Here is a 22,496-nt window from a genome sequence, read left to right as displayed (position 1 = left end):
TGGAGACATCCGGTACGGAGCTTTTGAAATTGACTCCACTTCTCTGTTGGGAGGTAGTCCAGGTAGTCCTTCTGGAAATACCTTTGGATACTCACAGACTACCCGAACATCTTCCTGCTTGGGGTCTTTCTTGTTATCTTTGTCCTTCCAATTCTGATTACTTGACTGGGTTCTCGGTTTCCCCACTGTCTTGTCTTCTATCTTGACTGGCTTATGTTGCGTTTGTTGAGCCTTGTTGCTGTTCAGATAGTGCTCACTAATGCCATGCTGACCATCTCTTCGCCAATCTATGGTCGGTGAGTTTCACTACTCACATTAGGTGTTATTTCTGATCTCAGCATTAGGAGCATCAGTCTGACTCGTTCTTTTACTGTACTTACTAACTCTAGGCAAATGTGAGCTAGCCTGTTAAATCTTTTAACTGCTTTTTCTACTGGTAGGTCACCTAGTCTAAATTCTATAAACTCCTCATAATGTTTATTGGTGATCCGTTGGCGGAAGAACTCTTAGTAAAACTCTATCTCTAAGTCAACCCAGCTCATCTAGTTAACTGCTCTCTTACTCTTAACTCGCTCCCACCACCTACAAACACCTCCAGATAGGCAGAAAGAGGCACACTTACCCTTCTCGACCTTTGGTCAGTCAAGAAGCTCCATTGTGCTCTCAAGTGTCTTGAACCAAGCCTGAGCATCCCAAGGCTCAGTCGTGCCTGAGAAACTCTCTGGCTTCAGTTTCAGCCACTGTATGAGGTATGCTTCTTGTCTTCTAGGTGTTGTGGCGACTTCTAGGGCAACTGATGGGACTTCAGTCACCACTGGGGTCTCCACATTAATGGTTGGGGGAGTGGGAGAAGCTGGCTTCTGATTGGCCATTAGATTGGCAATCACTTGCTGCTGCTCGCTACTTGTCTCTGAAGTTGAGCAACAACTTCAGAGAGAATAGGCCTAGGGGTTCTGGGCTCTTCGTTCTCCTGAACTTGGTCCTCAATATGAACGGTACGGGGATGTTCGCTTCTTGCCATCTAATTATGCAAAGAAAGAGACTTGCTATCTTCTCTATCCTTCCTAAACATACATATATGGATCAAGAAAGGAAAAACAATAACTTCTATCTTACTTAAGTACTCATAATCAATTACTCTGTACTGCAGTTAATAATAAGGAAAGCAGAATAAAGAAAGAATTTAAATACTTTCTTACTTGAAGACGGCAAGGATGATGCTGATGTGTGTGATGCTGGAGAATGAGACCTGCTCTGATACCAACTGTAACAACCACCCTTCTTACTACTACTACTACTACTCTCTAAGAGTGACCGTTACTTATCTACTACTCTACTTAACCGGTTTATTAAAAATCTCTAGGAAAACCCTACCGAAAAATTTCGGCAAAGTCTCCCCTGTACCGGTGACCATTTCCCATAATACAAGCATAATATACTCAGCCACAGGCAGCAGGAACATATATCTTGACAACCACGCAGTATAATATCACAAATAAAAGAAAGAAACTACCCTATCAATAGCAAACATCAATATCACTCCATCAATAGAACCCAACTACAAACGCGGAATAAACTTAAATACAATATTGACTCATAATAGCATTAAAAGAAAACTAAAGAACTCTAAACAGAAATGTCTTAATAATTCCTTAGCAAACTCTTGATCTCCCCATAGTCCAGCCATCACACACCTTCATCACCACCACCTTGTCGCCTTCCTTGCTAAATCTTTTCCTTTCCTTTATCTGCAGTAGGAGGAAGTGCAGTCTATAAGCATAAAGTTTAGTGAGTGCTATCTACTCACAAAAACTCGATATGCATGTATATAAATAAGAACATGCTAAATCTGAATGCTAACATATAAAACTACTCATGCTCATATATAGCAAAGGAAATCACGCTAACTGAAATACTAAACATGTATAGTTTATCATGCTCATAAACTAATAAAAGAAGCATACTAAATATGTAAAAATACTAAACATGTAAAACTACTGAACATGTAAAACTACTAAACATGTAAAACTACTAAACATGTAAAACTAAACATGCTCATAAGAATAAAACTATAACAGCATGCTGAAAGCAAATAAAACTAAACATGCTGAATAATCTAATAGCAAGAAACAAATAAAACTACTACTGCATGCTTCAAATAACAAGAAACTAAACTTTCTAATTCTAAACATATTTGAAGCTTGTTTCATTTGTTTCAAAACTTATACTTTAATACTTCAAAATAATAATAAACTTCTTTTGGGCCCGGCATTGTACCACTTTGCGCGCATTCTTAATAAGAATCGAGGTAGCTAATCCCGAAACTACTAAGATACTTCTAGGCCTTGTGCCTAGGGGCAACTTGGAGCTCATCCCTTGGACCTTGTGTCCGGTACATGCCCTTTAAAAAGTAAAATACTTTCTTTATAACTTCTTTATACTTGCCCTTACTTGGCATTTAAGCAAACACCTTGTGTGCGCTTTTGATATTCAATCTTCTGGAATTGAAATCAAGTCTAGACCTTGGTCTTTCTTACTTATAGTTACTCAAAGACAGAAACCTATGCTTATGAAATAGCAAAGAACTAATAATTGCATGCTCAAGATATACTAATTGTAATTAAACAGAAACAAACTGCTTTCTGGAAATTAGAGGTTGTTCATATGACAATTTATTCTAATCAACAAGAATTCTATGAGCTAAATGCAACTAAAAATCTGCTCATGCTTCATTAATTGTGCACGCCTACTGCTACACAAAGAAAACTAGATGTTTGATACAAAAATCTGAAGCTAACAGGAGCCAATTCCACAACACAAGAACCTCTCCAATAAGATTAATCTTGCACACATGGAAATCTTCAATAAACAAGCACAGTATCAAATCTGAATATGATAAAACCTGATAAAACACTTAAAACGAGTGAGATTATAAGCTGCCATTTCTGTCCAAAAACTCATACAGCACAACCAAAATAAATACAGCTCCAACAAAACTCAAATCTGGTTCTATAATTGCATGGGAATAGATGTAAACTAGTTTGGGAAACAAACAATATAATAGCATCACTACCAACTTATAGAAAGCAGTAATTGAACTAGTTTATGTTAACCTTGGGAACCTAATACTAACATAGTTTATTCCTCACACTTATACTGATTTATTAAGTTTATTCATGTCAACTAGTCTGACAATCTAGTTCACAAGTATTAAACTAGATTTATTCCTTGATGTTTATTTATAGGTGTTGTCTTATTAATTAGATGTGCTTGATCTGTAGTAAGGTTCACGGTGAAAGGGAAACTTGCTGTAAACCATTTGCTACTGGAAACCTAGAATCCTAATTGTTCTTCATGCTCATTGCTTAGGACAACAAACCCCGAACTGCACAGCAACTCACGAAAACAACATGAATTCTATACAACACAAACCGAAAGTAAGGAAAACAAATCAAAACTCGGAACTACTCCTACAACAACTCAGTGAAACAAAATCACCCAGTCCGAATGAATCTACCTAAAATCAAACTACAAATTCCGAAAGCAAACAAAGAAGAATCAAAGCTCGCGGAACTACTCCTACTGCAGGTGAGAAGCAACTCACCGAGCGATCTTGGACTTACAACCGGAAAGGAGAAGTCTAGGGTTCCGGATAGGTGAAGATTCCCGTGATCCCTTGCGGCAACACCTTCTCCTCGATGAAGGGGACTCGCGATTGTGAAGATCTCACCGGGAAAAACCCTCGCCGGCCACCGGAGACGAAGCTAAAGCTTCGTATTTCCTTCGCTCGGCAGAAGCAGCGCCGTCGCACGCAAGGAGAAGAGGAAAAGAATTTTGAGAGAAAATTTTAGGTTTTCGAAATAAGATTTAAATCGTATACCTTAGGTTATTTTCATTTCTAACTTTACCTTATATACTTGTCGCTGCATATCTGATCAGCGAAGACCGCTGGCGCAGTTGGTCCGTTGAGTTTTGCTCGAAGCTACAGGTCTGGGCTTCGATTCTCAGCCGCGCCCCTTTTATTTCCAATTTATTTTACTGTTCCTAACTACTAGTTAAATATATATCGCTCCATATATGATTAACAAAAACCGTGTAGCTCAGCTGGTTGGGCCGGTTTTGCTTGGGTCAGTCCGACCCGAGATCGTGGGTTCGAATCTCACCTTCAATATTTTTTTTTAAAACTTCTTTCTTTTTGTAACCCTACTAAACGACCTCCAAAAATTACGTAAAAATACTCTAAAAATTCCTAAAAATCTCTAGAATATTTTAAAAGTATTTCCAAATATTTTTATGGACTTTTAGAACTTGAAATAGGGAAAATTGGGTCGTTACATCTCACTTGGTTACCAGGATTCATAAACTCTAATACTTAAGCCTGGAGGTTTAGAGTTCGAATCCTGGGGGAGGCAAAAATCCCCTGCCAGGGGTGGAAAGTCCTAGTGAGTAACGGCACGGCCAAAGGGTCGTCGGTCGACGACATGAGAGGTCGCCAAATGGGCCGACGACATAAGGGCCGCCAGTTGGGCCGCCACAAGGGTCGCCCAAGAGGCCAAAGGGTCGGGTCGTTACAGGGCGCTGGGAACCCTTTTGGACGCTCGGAGTTAACTTTTTGACCAGATCACGTCAAACGCGATCTGAACATTGGGGGATAAAGTTTTATCCCCTAGGGCACCCGAAATCCCTTCGGGGCGCCCTGACCAAGGCTATAAATACAACCTTGGCCCAAAAGCTTTTCAACAACTCAAGCAATTCACTTCCAACACTTGTACGCTCAGTTTCTAGTTAGCTTCTTTATTTCTGCGCTTCATCATTGTAAGAGGTTTCTCCGCCTAAAGGAGTTTTTAGTGTGATCATCTTCCTTGGATTAACAAACTTCCCGGTTGTAACCAAGTCAAATCTGATGCCTCTTCTTATTATTATTTTCTGCTTAGCTAATTTATGCAAGTGTTAGTCTAAGAAAGTTCGAAAAAGGTTTTGTGTTTAATTTTTCAGGCTATTCAATCCCCCTTCTAGCCCGCCGCTGCGATCCAACATAAGGTTCCCTGATTGTAAATTTAGAAAAAGGGTAAGATGGACCTAGGTTTAAAATAAACAGTAGTTAACCAAATTTAAATTAATTAAACTCAATTTAATTAAGTTAACTTAATTAAAATTCAACTTAAATTAATTTAATTTAACTAACCTAAGTCACTTTAATTAATTTCAAAACTTTAATTAATTCTTAATTAATTTTAAAATTTTAATTAATTTCAAATTCTCAATTAAATTCAAAAGAATAATTAATTTCAAAATCTTAATAATTTCAAAAATTAAAACTTAATTATTTTCAACAAAAACTTAAATATTCAAAATTTAATATTTTTTAAAGCGAAGTATTTAAATCCTTTCAAAGGTATTTAGCTAAGTATTTAAAAGCTTTTATCAAAATCTTTTTAAAGATAAATGCTTAAGCTTTAAAGTTGTTAAATTTTGTTTTTCCTTTTAATGCTAGTTAGGTACTTAAAAGATTTTCTAAAAACTTAACTAAGTCTTTTAAATTCCTCTTAAAACTAAAATTGTTTATTTAAGGGGGAGCTTAGTGATGTACTTATGACATCGATTAGAAGTTTTTTTTACTATCTTTACAAATCATTTCTTTTTCTCTCTCTAACTTAGTATCTTTTTTATGTATGTTAAAGGGGGGGGAGAAAGGTTAAAGTTAAGTTAAACATATAACCTTTGATTAAGGGGGAGCATAAGGGAATTTTTTGATGCATAAGTTCTTTTGATGCTTAAGTTCTATACTTTATTGTTATGTTTTACTTAACTTTGAACTAGGTTACCATAATAAAAAAGGGAGAGATTGTTGGTGTAGGGAGCACCAGATGATCGAATCTAAGTTTTGATTATGGCAAAGGGTCTAAAGTTAAGATTACTTGTTGTTTAACAAGGTTGAATGAGCTTGCAGGAAAGTCCTAAGTGTTCCTAAGCAAAAGTCCTATTGGATTCTAGGGAGGTGGAAAACTCTAGGGGGAGGTAACCCTAGGTCTTAGGGGGAGGTAACCCTAGGTCCTAGGGAGAGCTAACCTTAGGTGGAGGAAAGTCTTAACTATAGTTAGGCAAGCCGAAGTCTTGGAGGGTCGAGCACTTTGGGAAAAATCCTAGAGTCGGGAACTCTAGGTGAAAATCCTGGTGGTCGTGGACCAGGTGGAAGTCTGGACAGGCCGTGGAGAGGATGTTCAGCATGAAAACCTGAAGTCTCGGATGCTGAGCAAAAGTCTAGATGATCTGGAGGACTGGTTTGGCAAAAAGGTATACTCTCCTGAGAGGAGTAGGTGAGGACGCGTTCCCTCGAGGAGGGAACAGTAGGCGCCGGTTCAACCTAAAGTTTCAGTGAAACTCAACGTTAGAATCGGGCAGTCAGAGGCTGCCAAATTCATGTTTTATATATATATTATACTGTATGGACTAACTTTATTTTACAGGAAAATAAGTTACTGAAAAATTTGATCCAGGCGCCCGGAGCTGGTCCGAGTGCCCAGATCTGGTCCAGGCGCTCGGAACAGCCTATATAAGCAGCATTCCACCAAGAGACAAACACACAACTCTGGTTCACGATTACTTTCTTGCGCGCTGCTCCAAAGACGTTCTTGCGACTCCACAACATGACTCCGATAACCGAGTGGCGCTGCTCCGATGATCGAGCAACACAACTTTGGTGACAAAGTGACGCGACTCCAACAACTGACAGCATAACCTTCCAGATCCCCAGAAGTTGTTGGTATACTTTTAATTACTACACTTAAATTGTAAATCCATTATATTTGTCTTTGTAAATATTTGTCGAACTGATAGTGAATTACCCAATGAAAGCAGTCAACAATCGCGAACCTTGGAGTAGGAGTTGTTATAGACTTCAAACCAAGTAAAAATAATCTGTGTTAGCTATGTTTGTTTTTACTTCTGTCTTTTTTTCCACCGCATTATCTCTTATTGTGTTTTTTAAAACGAATTAGCTACGAGTGTTATTCACTTCCCCCCCCCCCTCTAGCGCAACGATCCTACAATCAGGATTCAAGGTCGCAAAAGAAGATTTCTCAACTAGTGGGGATGATTCTGGAGGAAGCTCGACTCCTAGAAGAGGATCTTGGCCTACCTGAGGAGAGAAATACCCCTCACTGGAAAGCCACCGGTAATCACTCCTATATCTCATAGTTCTAACTGTGTCACTTTAAAATAATGGCCCAATAAGAAGCCAATTGTTGAGGAACCTGTTGGTATGACTCCTATCTTACCTCCACCTGCTCGTAATCTCCCAAAAGAGGACCTTGTTTGTGTTTCCTCATCCAAAAGGATGATCGCCCGCCAGATCCCCTTTTCAGATGAAATATTATGGGAAGATCTACCCCGTCATTTTTGCACTCCTCATATAGCATAATATAGTGGTTCTATCGATCCAGAAGACCACTTATGCCGCTTTGAGAATACATCTATCCTCCATCAATACACTGAGGGGGTTGATAACCATGATTTTACTACACTATTTTCATTCATCCAATCATGGTTTGATGTAGTTTTCATAGATATAACCCATATTTACATCATATTTTATGCATTATATCAATTTTGGATTTAATTACAAATTACTTTAGTATGGCTTTATTTGATTCTAATATTTAAGTGTTATTTTGTAGGCATTAAGGGCTCTTGGACTAGATGAATTTGAACCAAATTCGTGCTCGGATCGGAGTTTTAACAAGGCAATCAAGCTCCAGAATAATCGTAGTCATTCATTGAAGATCGAAGAGATCTGGGCCATCCGTCAAGAATATGGTCCATCCGACCTAACGAGGAGCAGATCTCGTCCATGGATGAAGATCCAGAGGTTTTGAGCCAAATCTAAGTTCAATCCAGCCGTTGATCAAGCCTGAGAAATATGGACCGTCCGATCAGATTGGAGGAGGTTTAAAAGCCGCGAGAAGCTACAGTGCTTCTTGAGCTCGATGTTCGCGATTCTATCCTGTTCTTGCGTCTTCTTTATCAGCGACGTCGATGCTTCCATTCCATATCTAGAGCTAAGATTCAATCTCCTTGGTCGCCGACGAGCTATCTACGATCCGACCACCAGCGATTCAAGGGGCAGAGCAGCGATTTGTAGGTGTTCCCCGATTGTTGACTTGTTGTCCGCGAGCTTCATCCAAGCCAAGATTTGAGGGTGTTCCCCGATCTGAGCTGCTGTCATACTCACTGGAGGATTTGAGGGCATTCCCCGGTTCTTCAGAGAGCTATTCATCTTCATTTCACCTCACGTCTCTGGATTCAACAAGATTTACTCTGTTCTTCGGTGGTTGGTGATTTCGGATGAATCTGAGCTAGTTAGGGCGTTCTCTGTAGCCTCGGACTTCTCCTGAATGTGCTGGGGATTCAGTGGTTAGCTAGTGATTACCCGAAGGGTGTTCCTAGAGACAGATCTGTGTTTCGATAGAGAGGAGGAATTGAAGCTCGGGTTTGGTTGTGGAATGCCATTTAGGTTTTTATTTTCTTGGATTTTGTCTTTCAATTGTGCTCGAATTTGCTCAAATATGAAGATCTAATTTCTTTTACTTACATTTCTTCTTTGATTCAGTTTACTGCAATTCAAATCTAATTTTCTCTGCTAAAATCCCAGTCATGTTCCGCTACTAACCTAGTTTTGCAATTCAGATTTGATTTCTCAGTTTTGTTTCCTGTTTTCTTTGAATTTCTACAATTGGATACTTGTCTTAGCTATTAACTTAGTTTGTAATCTATTTCCTGTTTTGAATTAGAAGTTCAATTGTCACAAGTTTGTTTAGTTTTGGTAATTTAGATAGCAAATCTTGGTGCTATTCAAATGATTTGTTGATGTTGTGATTAAGCCCTTGAGTTAAATAGTTTAATTCGGTTGTGATAGGGAAGTTGAGATTATTTCAGTCTTTTCAAGTGAATTTGCGCTTATGAGTTTTATTGATATTGTGATGGTGAATTTTGTTGGTGCAACCTTAGGTCAAGGTTGACCTGGTTGACCCGACTCAAGTTGACCTGACTAGAGTTGCATTTTGATGTTTGACGAGAATAGAAAAGTTCTATTCTGATGTTTGACGAGAGTAGAAAAGTTGTATTCTGATGTTTAACAGAATACAAACTTGGGAGATTGTGGGTGCAATCTTTGGTCAAGGTTGACCTGGTTGACCCGAGGTGAGTCGACCTGATTCGGGAAATCCTGGTGAGTGAAGCCAGGTGAAAGTCCTGGTGAGTGAAGCCAGGCAAAGGAAAGTCTTGGTGAGTGAAGTCAGGCAGTTGGAAAGTCCTGGTGAGTGAAGTCAGGCAAGGGAAATCCAGATAGGTCAAGATTGACCAGACATCTGGTGAAAAGTCCAAGCAGGGAGCTTGGCACAAGAAAAGTCCAAGTATGGAGACTTGGCACGGAAAAGTCCAAGCAGGGAGCTTGGCACGGGAAAAGTCCAAGTATGGAGATTTGGCACGGAAAAGTCCAAGTATGGAAACTTGGCATGGGGAGTCGGAGAGGGCTTGGGAGCTCGTTCTCCGAACTGTGGTCAGAGAGGGCTCGGTAGCTCGTTCTCTGGACTAGATGGAGTCGGAGAGGGCTCGGTAGCTCGTTCTCCGGACTAGGTCAGAGAGGGCTCGGTAGCTCGTTCTCTGGACCGGATGAAGTCGGAGAGGGCTCGGTAGCTCGTTCTCCAGACTAGGTCAGAGAGGGCTCAGTAGCTCGTTCTCTGGACCGGACATGGGAAGTCAGAGAGGGCTCGGTAGCTCGTTCTCCGGACTAGGTCTGAGAGGGCTCGGTAGCTCGTTCTCAGGACCAGGTAGGGTTTAGGGCTAGGAGCTCTAAACCTGGATCGGTCTGGTGACCGATCCAGTGATACGCTGGTTGACTGATCGATCTGGTGACCGATCAGTAACCAAACAGTGTGTTTCTGTGAATTACCTGATCGGTTTGGTGACCGATCAGTAATCATACAGAAGCGAAGAAGATCGGGAGAAGAAAGAGGGGGATCGGTCTGTGGACCGATCCACCTGAGTCCTGATCGGTCCACAGACCTATCAGAGAGTTCGGCAACTCTCTGTGAAGCGTGCTGATCGGTCTGGGGACCGATCAGCATAGGTCCTGATCGGTCCCCAGACCGATCAAAGAAGGTCTGGACCGATCAGGGTGGAGCCTGATCGGTCCAGCTCTAGCCGTTGAGTCACAACGGCTAGCTTTCTGCTGTATCCTCTACCCTCTTAACAGGTTCGCAGGTTCAGGGATATAAAGGGGTCGAGTGCCTCTACAGTAGGGGTGAAGCCTCTCTTTTCTTTCTGATCTTACTGCAATTAGAGCTTTGCTGAGCTCTCATTTTCCTGAAGCTTCGTGGAAGCTTCCTTCGGCTGGTTCCTGCTATTGTAGGTGTTTCGTGAAGTTGTTGCTTCATCCAGTCGATGAGAAGGAAAGCTGTGTTTTTACATTCTTACTGCCTTTGTATTGTGTTGTATCTTTGTACTCCTATCTTGCTGTTGCAAGAAGTTTGTGGCGAGGTTTCTCCACCCAGAAGGAGTTTCTATTAGCCAGTTTTCCGGGGTCTCATCCACCGACGGATTGATAGGCTTCGTCCACCTTACGGACACGCCGAGGAGTAGGAGTATCATCTCCGAACCTCGTTACATCATCGTGTTTGAGGTTTGATCTTCTCCACATACGTTTCTACATTGTATTTCCGCTGTGCTAACCTAAATTGTAGGAAGAAACGTGAATTTGGGGTTGGCTATTCACACCCCCCCCTCTCTAGCCGCGTCCGAAGGTCCTAACAAGTGGTATCAAAGAAAGGTTGCTCCTCGTCGGATTAACACCCGGGGGAGTACAAGCTAGAGAATGGATCTACTTGGAGAAGACATCACGATTCCACCCTTCTACGATCGCGACGACTTCGCGTATTGGAAGGTAAGAATGAAGTATTTTCTTATGACTAACCTAGTGAATTGGAATTGTGTACGAGTAGGTTTTACTCCTCCGGTGGATAAAAAGGGAGAACCTCTCGAGAAGAAGAAGTGGACGAAGGAACAAATCCACCAATCCACAATCAACGACGAGGTAACGAAAATCCTTGAACTTTCATTACCTAATGATATCTTGTGTCAGATAGGCGGATACAATGATGCCAAGGAGTTGTGGAACAACTTGGCTAAGTTCCATGAGGAGAGCTCCAATTCAAGTTATGAAGAGGAGTCAAGTGAGCCAACTAGCTCACATCATGGAGGTATGGAATTAGAACTTGAGGGCTACTCAACATCTAAGGAAGAAGAGGAGGAGAGTTCTTCATCAGGATTGGTGCAAGAAGAAGCCTCTACCTCCGGAAGGGATAAAGAAGAGAGCGTATATCCATCCTCAACCCTAGGTAACTCAAGCAACTTAATTTCAAATAAATTACATATAATGTGCTTTGAGTGTAGGGAATATGGGCATTACAAGAGTAAATGTCCAAAGAGGATTAGGAAGACTCCACCGGCGCCAAAGGTCAAGGAAGCCGGAGTCCCGATACGCAAGGGCAAGGAGCACGTGGTGTGCTTCCAATGCAAGCAAAGGGGACATTATAAGAGCCAATGTCCGAGGGGGAGGCAACCTCACAAGGACAAGAGACCAAGCACATCTATAGGGGGAGCTAAGACAAACCCTAAGGTACCCTTTAAGGCACATTATTGCAATTCTAATAAGAAACATGCTAGTAGCTTTATTGCAATTGCCAATGATGATAAGCATGATAACCATAGAAACCGATACATGTGCTTAGGTGCCAAACATGTTAGCCTAGGTAAGGACAATTCTAGAAATGCTAACCCTAGAATTAACTCACCTAAAGCTAAGAAGAACCTAGGTAGAAATCTCAAAACAACTAGACATATGCCTAGGAATACCTCAAAGATAAATGGCAAATTAAAACTTGAGGTATTAGAGAAGGAAAATCAAGTCTTAAGATCAAGACTTGACACTTTAGAAAAGGCCCTTAAGAATTTGGAGAAGTCAACTCTAGTGTCTAAGGGTCAAAAACAAAAGCTCAAGGACATGAGAGGTTTGAGTCACAAACCTAAGTCTCAAGTGGTCAAGCCCACTTATCATAATGTTCCATTCGATTATGGAACAAGACCTAGGGCTAGGAAGACCATCACCAAGGTCACAAGGGGAGTCACCCCTAGAGTTGATCTTGATGAGTCCCAAATGACCAAGGCTTTAAAGCCTAGGAGGGTCATTAGGAGGGTTGCTAGGGAAGTCATCCCTAGTGAATATTTAGTGAACCCAATGAGCTCAAATAGGTTTTGGGTTCCTAGGAGCGTGATTCCATCACGCTAGATGAATTAGGGTGTGCCAACCTTAATTGAATAGGTAGTTAACCTAATCATGGAAAAAGGTGGCACTTTAGGAATGTTCAAGGTGTAATCAAGCCTTGAAAATGAGTTTAAAAAAATTATTCCTAAGGTGATTAGCATGTGCCAACCATATTCGAGGAATTCTCTAGGGTCAATCTAATTGGCACATAGTGATCTAAAACCCTTAGTATATGATTTTAGGTCTATTACACTTAGGAATATAGAATTTATGGCAAGATGATCAAAATTATCAAAATGGCAACTAAGGCTAGAATTAGGTATTTTCTATACCTTTATATATTATTTTCCATGTATTGTTTGCCATATGCCATGTCATGACATCATATTTAATTTATTATCATTTGGAATGTCATGATAATACTTAGGTTAGTTATATGTCATGCTTTATTTAAGTTTCATACTTTATGACATGACTTCATGACATTGGCACATGTTTCCACTTATGATATTATTTTATGCCATGGCATTATCTCTTGCATGTATGATCAATTAAATTGATTTAAGGATAAAAACACAATTTGATATGGAGATCAAATTGTTGTTTAGAAAATGCATGAGAACTTAGCTTAAGATGACCTAAACCCATATCTCACATCAAAATTGACTTGGATGTGTTTGATACACCTTAGATGTGTGTGAGATATTAGGATTATGAGTTAGGATCAAGGTGCATAGTTCTTGTACCTAGATGAGCCTAATTCGAAATTGAGGATCATAGGGAAAGCTTATGTACAAGTCATGTACATTTAGCCCTAAGATTGTGGTCCTAAATTGAATGGTTTAAAATCATTTCAAAATTGATTTGAAAAACCTTGATGAAGCTTTTCTAGTGATAGCATTCATCATTGAGCAAGTTGATACAAAGATGGATTAACCTTGAGCTATTTCAAAGTTTTTCGAACTTTGTATCAAGATTTGAAAAGTGAAGTTATTTTCATAGAAAACTATTTTTCCATGATAATATATGTTATGAGGAATGTATCCTCAAAATTTTACAATTTTTGGAATTTTCTGTGATTTTTTAGGGGTTTCTGAATTTCGGGAGAAAAATCAGAAATCCCTATCAGAGATTTGTGGACCGATCAGAGGGGATCCTGATCGGTCCAGATCGGTCACCGTGACCGATCCAGGGAATGCCTGATCGGTCTGGTGACCGATCAGGGCGTGCCAAAATGCTGATTTTCGACTGATTGTCCGAAATTTCAGCTATGGAAGTGGTATTTTAGATTTCTAAAGGATTGAAACTCTCCAAGACATTGTTGGTGCAATGGTCAAGGGGGAGTTGACCTTTAGGGGGAGTTTTACCTATTGGTCAAAGGGGAGTTGACTTTTAGGGGGAGTTTTTACTCGATTTCTGAGGATGAGTGATATGGGATTATCACTAAGTTGATTATTGTCTTTAGTATCAAGGGGGAAATTAAGGGTTTCAATGAAATGTATGGGACTTTCATTAGGAAGAAACTCTTAACCTTGATTCACTCTTTTTGATGTGTGTCAAAAAGGGGGAGAATGTTTAGAAAATGTTCAAGGAAGAACATTAGAGTTTGGGGAGAATGTTCAAGGAAGAACATTGGAAAACCTAAGTTAGGTTATCGGGTTAACCTAACTTGATTATGGTTTTTGTCAAACATCAAAAAGGGGGAGATTGTTGGCGCAACCTTAGGTCAAGGTTGACCTGGTTGACCCGACTCAAGTTGACCTGACTCGAGTTGTATTTTGATGTTTGACGAGAATAGAAAAGTTCTATTCTGATGTTTGACGAGAGTAGAAAAGTTGTATTCTGATGTTTGATAGAATACAAACTTGGGAGATTGTGGGTGCAATCTTTGGTCAAGGTTGACCTGGTTGACCCGAGGTGAGTCGACCTGATTCGGGAAATCCTGGTGAGTGAAACCAGGTGAAAGTCCTGGTGAGTGAAGCCAGGCAAGGGAAAGTCTTGGTGAGTGAAGCCAGGCAGTTGGAAAGTCCTGGTGAGTGAAGCCATGCAAGGGAAATCCAGATAGGTCAAGATTGACCAGACATCTGGTGAAAAGTTCAAGCAGGGAGCTTGGCACGAGAAAAGTCCAAGTATGGAGACTTGGCACGGAAAAGTCCAAGCAGGGAGCTTGGCACGGGAAAAGTCCAAGTATGGAGACTTGGCACGGAAAAGTCCAAGTATGGAAACTTGGCATGGGGAGTCGGAGAGGGCTTGGGAGCTCGTTCTCCGAACTGTGGTCAGAGAGGGCTCGATAGCTTGTTCTCTGGACCAGATGGAGTCGGAGAGGGCTCGGTAGCTCATTCTCCGGACTAGGTCAGAGAGGGCTCGGTAGCTCGTTCTCTGGACCGGATAAAGTCGGAGAGGTCTCGGTAGCTCGTTCTCCAGACTAGGTCAGAGAGGGCTCGGTAGCTCGTTCTCTGAACCGGACATGGGAAGTCGGAGAGGGATCGGTATCTCGTTCTCCGGACTAGGTCTGAGAGGGCTCGGTAGCTTGTTCTCAGGACCAGGTAGGGTTTAGGGCTAGGAGCTCTAAACCTGGATCGGTCTGGTGACCGATCCAGTGATACGCTGGTTGACTGATCAGTCTGGTGACCGATCAGTAACCAAACAGTGTGTTTCTGTGAATTACCTGATCGGTTTGGTGACCGATCAGTAATCATACAGAAGCGAAGAAGATCGGGAGAAGAAAGAGGGGGATCGGTCCACCTGAGTCCTGATCGGTCCACAGACCGATCGAGAGTTTGAAACTCTACGTGAGCGTCTTGATCGGTGCGGGACCGATCGGCGCAAATCTGATCGGTCCCGGACCGATCGAGAAGGTCTGACCGATCGGTGGAGCTGATCGGTCCGGCTCTCAGCTTGAGTCACAACGACTAGTTTTCTGCTGTATCCTCTGCCCTCTTCGCAGGTTCGCAGGTTCAGGGATATAAAGGGGTCGAGTGCCTCCACAGTATGAGAAGCCTCTCTTTTCTTTCTGATCTTACTGCAATCAGAGCTTTGCTGAGCTCTCATTTTCCTGAAGCTTCGTGGAAGCTTCCTTCGGCTGGTTCCTGCTGTTGTAGGTGTTTCATGAAGTTGCTGCTTCATCCAGTCAACGAGAAGGCAAGCTGCGTTTTTACATTCTTACTGCCTTTGTATTGTGCTGTATCTTTGTACTCCTATCTTGCTGTTGCAAGAAGTTTGTGGCGAGGTTTCTCCACCCAGAAGGAGTTTCTATTAGCCGGTTTTCCGGGGTCTCATCCACCGACGGATTGATAGGCTTCGTCCACCTTACGGACACGCCGAGGAGTAGGAGTATCATCTCCGAACCTCGTTACATCATCGTGTTTGAGGTTTGATCTTCTCCACTTACGTTTCTACATTGTATTTCCGCTGCGCTAACCTAAATTGTAGGAAGAAACGTGAATTTGGGGTCGGCTATTCACACCCCCCCTCTCTAGCCGCGTCCGAAGGTCCTAACAAATTTGAGAGAAAGTAATTGATTCATTTGATTCAATGATGCTTAATTATTGTTAGCTTGAGGATGTAAGAAGTCAATTTGTGAATTAATTCTAGAATTAACACACACCTACTAGTTATCCTTGGAAAAATTCGACTTGGGACTTCTTACTACACGAGTTTTATTTAGTTTAGTTGAGTTCCTAATTTTAATTAATTTGATGTACCATGTGACATGCAAAATGGTTGACACCAAAATTTTGGCGTCATTGCCGGGGAAGAATAACTAGTAGTGTGTGTTTATTTTGGATTGAGCATTGATTTTCTTTGTTAGCATCTTGATTGATTTGATTGCTTATTTCTCTTTGTAATTTCATGTTGGTTTGTCTTGAATTGTTAAGTGCTTAAATGTTCATATTATCATGTGTTTGAAACTTTGTGCTCTTGAATCTTCTAATTTTGAGTGCTAGTGTTGTAGTGTAAAAACAGGAGATTTCTTTAGCATGGATCCATATTTTCAGAATTTTGGAGGTGGAATGGAGAATCAGTATTTTCAGCCTGAGTATCAAATTTACCCAAACATGGATCAACAAAATATGTATGAGTCATTTTCTAATGGTATGCTAATTGGATGGATAATTCATGTTTCAGGTATGAAAGTGCACAAGGACAATTTATTGAGTCATATTCAACCTACTAGAATTCATATGGGTTTCAAGAGGTTTCAACATCTTTTTTGCCATATCCTTTTCAACAAAATGAACTTCAAATGGATGAGTCAACATGGAAACTCAGAGAGATTATGCAACAAATGAGCGAGCATCAAGAGCAACAAATCTCAAGGATACAGAATATACAGTTACAATTGGATAAAATTGCATCATCCATTATTCAGTTACAAATACAAAGCGCCAGTGAGGAGTTGGATTGTGAAGCTCTTGTTTGGCCTGACACTGCATCTACTACTTCACTAGATTCTTTAAGTATTTTTTATTGTTGTGATGATGTAGTTGAACATACTTTTGATTCTACTAATGATGTTGCTTTAGATGTTGGAAATGATGCAAATTTTGTTGCAGAAGATGATTTAAGTGTAGGGGAATGATTACTGGAAGCATTACCTCAAGAATCACCATAAATGGAAGTTGATGATGTAAGTGTAGGGACTTGTGCTATGGAGCCAAACACCCAAGAATCACTACATGAAGTTGTACATTCACCAGAACAAGAGTTTGAGTCGTTATTTGATGAAAAGGAGCTAATAATCACCACTCCAGGTACCGTTCAATATGACAAGGTGAGTCTTTCTTATAATTTTTCAGAGAATTTAATAGAGGTACCAATTGTTGACTTTATTAGATGTGATTCATTTCTTGAAATATTTTCTACTCACACTAATATTCTCCTATTTTCTTTTTCTCCTACATGCATTTGGGAGGTGTTTCCTTTTATTGATGTTGTAGGAGAACATAAGCTTCCGGAGTGGGTACTAAATCTGAACCGCCTTCAACCTCCGGAAAGAATTTTGAAGGGAAAAAGGATGAATAAAAAGAATTTGAGTAGAACTTTGATTACTCCATTACCGGTATGGATACTTCTACTAAATCTTCTTCAACCATCGGGAAAAAAGGGAGTTTGTTCCAACTTAATTTCCTTTTGCATTTTAAGTTATGCTTAATGTTTAGTCTTTTCTTTAATAAATTCTTTGAGTGCAAATGTTGATTTTCTTATTGCATTTAGTTATGTTTATGATTGGTAGTTTCCTTATTGCATTTGATTTTGAGCGTGAATAAGAAAATGACACCCCTAGCAATTTTTCTATAACATGTTAGAAGTGGGGAATGTGAGCTAGATTTGAGAATCTATTTTGGAGCTTAATGTAAATAATGGATTTTTAATTTTTCTCAAGGTTTCTACTTAATGATGAAAATTTGATTGATAAATTGGATTGATACTTTTTCATGCCTAGTGAAGATGAGTCTTAATTGAGTGATGCATTTGTGTTATTCCACTCTAGAACTTGATCTGAATCTTTCAAAACCACAATCCAATGGATTAAATCATGTTTATGAAGGTAAATATATTTGTTTCTTTCTTCCACACAAATTCTTGCTATTTTTCTTGATAATCATCAAATCAATCTATGTCTTCTCATTTGTAAATATTTTGGATGTGGATACATGGTTTGTTGTATGATGGATATTTTGGCAAGGTAGACTAAGTTGAAGAGTGGGAGAAGAGTTTTTGGACGATATGTGTAAATTACATTTTTGGATGCATTTTCTTATGGCCGAAATTTTTGATGTTTAAGGTTAAATTTGATTGCAATGGAGGTTAATGTTAGAGGATCTGTAGTAATTGGATGCATGCAAAGTTTGGAGTGGTTTAAGATTAGGAAGAGAAATTGCTAAACGATTGTTTTTGTGAAGGATTCCTTGAGAAACCTGATAATTCTGTTTTTGAATAGCAAGGTTTTAAATCCAAAGCTCTTAATGATGTAATGGCAAACCGAATTATTCCTTGAGCTAAATCATGTATACAGCAAGTTTAAATAGTTTTGAATGCTGGAAATTGTTACCTTGGTGATATTTTCAAATTATTCGAAGACATGCTGAAGAAATTTTTTAAATGCTGGAATCTGAGCATTCTGTTGGAGGTGCTGCCATGAGCTGTGCCATGTCTGAAACAGAAAAGCAGAAATGTTGTTGGAGCTAGAATTTTACAGAATAAAGGAACTCAGAGTGAGTTGTTCTCTGGAGAGTTGAATTCGGAATGCTATAGTAAGCAGAATCTGTTAAATAATATGCAAGTTTTGGATTGTAGAACTGTACTAGATTGCATTTTCTATTTAGGTGGTGTTGTGAACATAATCAGGAATAGATGCAAAATGCTGTAGTAATCAGATGTACAAAAAAACTTCAAGAGTAGAAACTTAACCATTCAGTTGCAAGAATTCAGAAGTGAAATGCAGTTTTTTATGGTGAAAATGTTTGTTGGTTTCTTAAAAATACACAACATTGGAAGATAGAAATTAGAGGCTGAAATCAGATACACAGAGATGCATCAAAGGGTTCTGTTTTGCTGGGAATTGAGTTGTAGATACTGAATTGTATTCAAGAAGCATTCAAGATTGTATCAAGATAGAAGATTGTATCATAAGCTTTGAAAACAAATCTGGATAAAACAGAAATTTGGAATTTCAAAAACTGTGTGAAGTTGAAACAAACAGGTTTATCAATAAGACTCCAATTGAAGATCTGGTTTCCTTAGTGTCTCTTATCAAATCCATTCTAAAATTGAATTAAGAAGTCACAGAAATAGTAAATTCTTGTAGTTACTGAAATCTGATCAAAATGGATCAAAATTCGAAATTCATTTGTAGAGCATCATTCCACTCGTGGAGCACTTTCAATCAAATCATCTATGAACAAAATGAGGTTACTTCAAGTCTTGAAGAGTATTCAAATGATAACAGTCATGGACAAAGAAACTAAGGAATTCTGAATTTGAAGTCTTTGAAGGTATAATTCGAGATGAATTGAGTTAGGACTTGCTTAAGATTAAATGTGAAAGGAAAGCTACAGAAATAGAGGATATAAAATGATGGAAAAGGAGCTGAAACTCATTAATACAGGAAGTTGATTCTGATTTCAGGAAAACAGATTTGGGTTACGTTTCCTTGATATTTTTTATTAGTAATTAATAGAACTCAAAGTATTTTGACTCAATATCAAATAAACCATCTTCTTAAGCTCAACTTTCTGAAAAATTTTGTAGAAATCATTTTGTATCAGAATCTGGATACTATGTTCAGGTTAAATTTGAAGTTACAGACTTATGTTAGATTTCTGTTGGGCAGGATTTTGAAGAGTATTTGAATGTTAATTCTTTCCATTGGTTGTTACAGATATATGATCTTGATCCACTGATGATTAAACGAGTAATTAAATGCATAAATTTTGAATTCTAGCATTGTGCCAAATTCTGTGAGGTTGCAGAAATTTGCTGAATTTGTTGAGTCTGTTGAGCATTTGTTGAGTTTCATTGCTCAAGACGAGTGAGAATCTAAGTGTGGGGGAAGGTAAGGTATGATCCAAGTTGTCTCATTGGTTGAATGCATAATTAGAGAACAAGAAGGTTTAAATTGGTACTATATCAGATGATGAAAATGAGGTGCTAAAATTGGAATTGCAGAGCTGAAATTCAGGGTTATTTTGCAATTGGTCAGTGATGTATTACAAGGAAAAGCTATAGAGTTCAAGGATTAGTAGGATCATTAGTTAGAACTTAAAGGAACTTAAAGGAAACGATTAAAAGGGAGGTGTACAGTGAGTTTTGCAGCTCAACAGGAAGGAGACAAATGCAATAAAGGTTAAGGTTTACTATGCAGTTTTTGTGCCAGAATTTTGAAAGGCTAAGAACTGAAGTTAATTAGATGAAGATTGCTGGATTTGGAAATGCATTAAATGGTTTTCAAGGATCAGTTAGTAGAGATGCATTCATTGAAATTAAAGGAATGAGACACTAAAATTGTTGATCAATGGTGAAGCAATGGGAAGAAAGTGAAGGAAGTAGGAAGTATGGCCAAATATTCATTTATATAGCATTCTTTATATCCATATCTTCCACTAAAGTTAAATCTTTCTTTCTTATCTTTTCTTTGAGCTAATTCTTCCTTTTATGATCTTTTCTTGCAACTAGTGCTTTGATGTGCACTTAATTCATGTTCTTACATTTTCTTTTCCATGATTAACCTTCATATTGTGATTTGTATCCATGATCATGGTAGAGAGTAGAAGATAAGCAAGCATATGGTTGTGCAAGAAGCACCAGTAGCATGAGTGCTCTCCATTTTTGTGATTACATGTGAACTAGGATGAGGGCCACAAAAACTCTATCTTGTGAGATTTTTAGTGTGAAATCAATTCCAATTTATTTATGATAGATGAAAATTATTATGTGGTTAAGCAAGAGTAAAGGTTGAAGTCCATGAATGCTTGAGAATTTGGAATGTGATAATTTTAGATGGTTTACTTTCTTTATTTTCTAATCATATTTAGGAATTTGTTTAGGGGGTGCCATTTAAGTAGGATTTTTAGTTTTTCTTTACTTGCACGGGACGGTCAAGAGTAAGTGTGGGGAATTTGATAACCATGATTTTACTAGACTATTTTCATTCATCCAATCATGGTTTGATATAGTTTTCATAGTTAGAACCCATATTTACATCATATTTTATGCATTGTATCGATTTTGGATTTAATTACAAATTACTTTAGTATGGCTTTATTTGATGCTAATATTTAAGTGTTATTTTGTAGGCATCAAGGGCTCTTGGACTGGATGAATTTAAACCAAATTCGTGCTCGGATCGGAGTTTTAACAAGACGATCAAGCTCCAGAATAATCGTAGTCGTTCATTGAAGATCAGAGAGATCTGGGTTATTCGTCAAGAATCTGGTCCATCCGACCTAATGAGGAGCAGATCTTGTCCATGGATGAAGATCCAGAGGTTTTGAGCCAAATCTGAGTTCAATCTAGCAGTTGATCAAGCCCAAGAAATCTGGACCGTCCGATCAGATTGGAGGAGGTTTAAAGCCACGAAAAGCTACAGTGCTTCTTGAGCTTGGCGTTCGCGATTCTATCTTGTTCCTGTGTCTTCTTCATTAGCGACGTCGATGCTTCCATTCCATATCCAGAGCTAAGATTCAATCTCCTTGGTCGCCGACGAGCTATCTACGATCCGGCCACCAGCAATTCAAGGGGCAGAGCAGCGATTTATGGGTGTTCCCCGATTGTTGACTTGTTGTCCGCGAGCTTCATCCAAGCCAAGATTTGAGGGTGTTCCCCGATCTGAGCTGCTGTCATACTCACTGGAGGATTTGAATGTTAAAGTGTATACTAAAAGCCTAGCTTTTGTATAAACATTTATTTAAAAATAAAGAATCACAGTGGTCAATATCTATATTTATTTGTTAAATGTAATTTGTTCAATTAATTTATATAGTAGACAACATGGTGTATGGCAGGGTGTCAAAAATGAACCCAACCCTATGACCCAACCCGAGTCGACCCGAAAAAAATCAAGTTTGGGTTAGGCATTTTCGGGTTCGGGTCGGGTTCGGGTTGGAGGGTTGGAGAGTAAAAAAGTTTCGGGTTGGGTCGGGTCGGGTTCGGGTTGACCCGGGTTGACTTAAATATAGGATTTTGTGGATTTTTTTGGGGTTAAATCAAATTTTATTTTAAAAATTTAGATGTTTTTATGTATATTAATATCATGTTTATATGATAATAATGGAGTATTGAGATAAAAGTGAAAATTTATAGAGAAAATAGCCCAAAAAAGTTATTTTGAATCGGATTTTCGGGTTATATGGGTCGGGTTCGGGTTGATCGGGTTGGTCGAGTTCGGGTTCGGATTGAGGTGTTTTGGGTTGAACTCGGGTTCGGGTCAGGTTCGGGTTGGGTTAAAAAAAAACTCAACCCGACCCGACCCGACCCACCCGAATTGACACCCCTAGTGTGTGATGTCACACACAGAAGATCATGTTGTCGGTTCTTTATAAATTATAAACAGTTGCTCGCGACTAAGATGGAAATGAACAAACCATTGAAGTAGTCGTAGTGTAATTAAGTATTAGTTTATCTTAACTAATAAATTACACTGATACACTCCAAGTGTATTGAGTAGGATCATTTT

The sequence above is a fragment of the Zingiber officinale genome, chromosome 7A (assembly GCF_018446385.1).
Source record: "Zingiber officinale cultivar Zhangliang chromosome 7A, Zo_v1.1, whole genome shotgun sequence".
Lineage (NCBI taxonomy): Eukaryota > Viridiplantae > Streptophyta > Magnoliopsida > Zingiberales > Zingiberaceae > Zingiber > Zingiber officinale.
Note: the sequence above shows the minus strand (reverse complement) of the source record.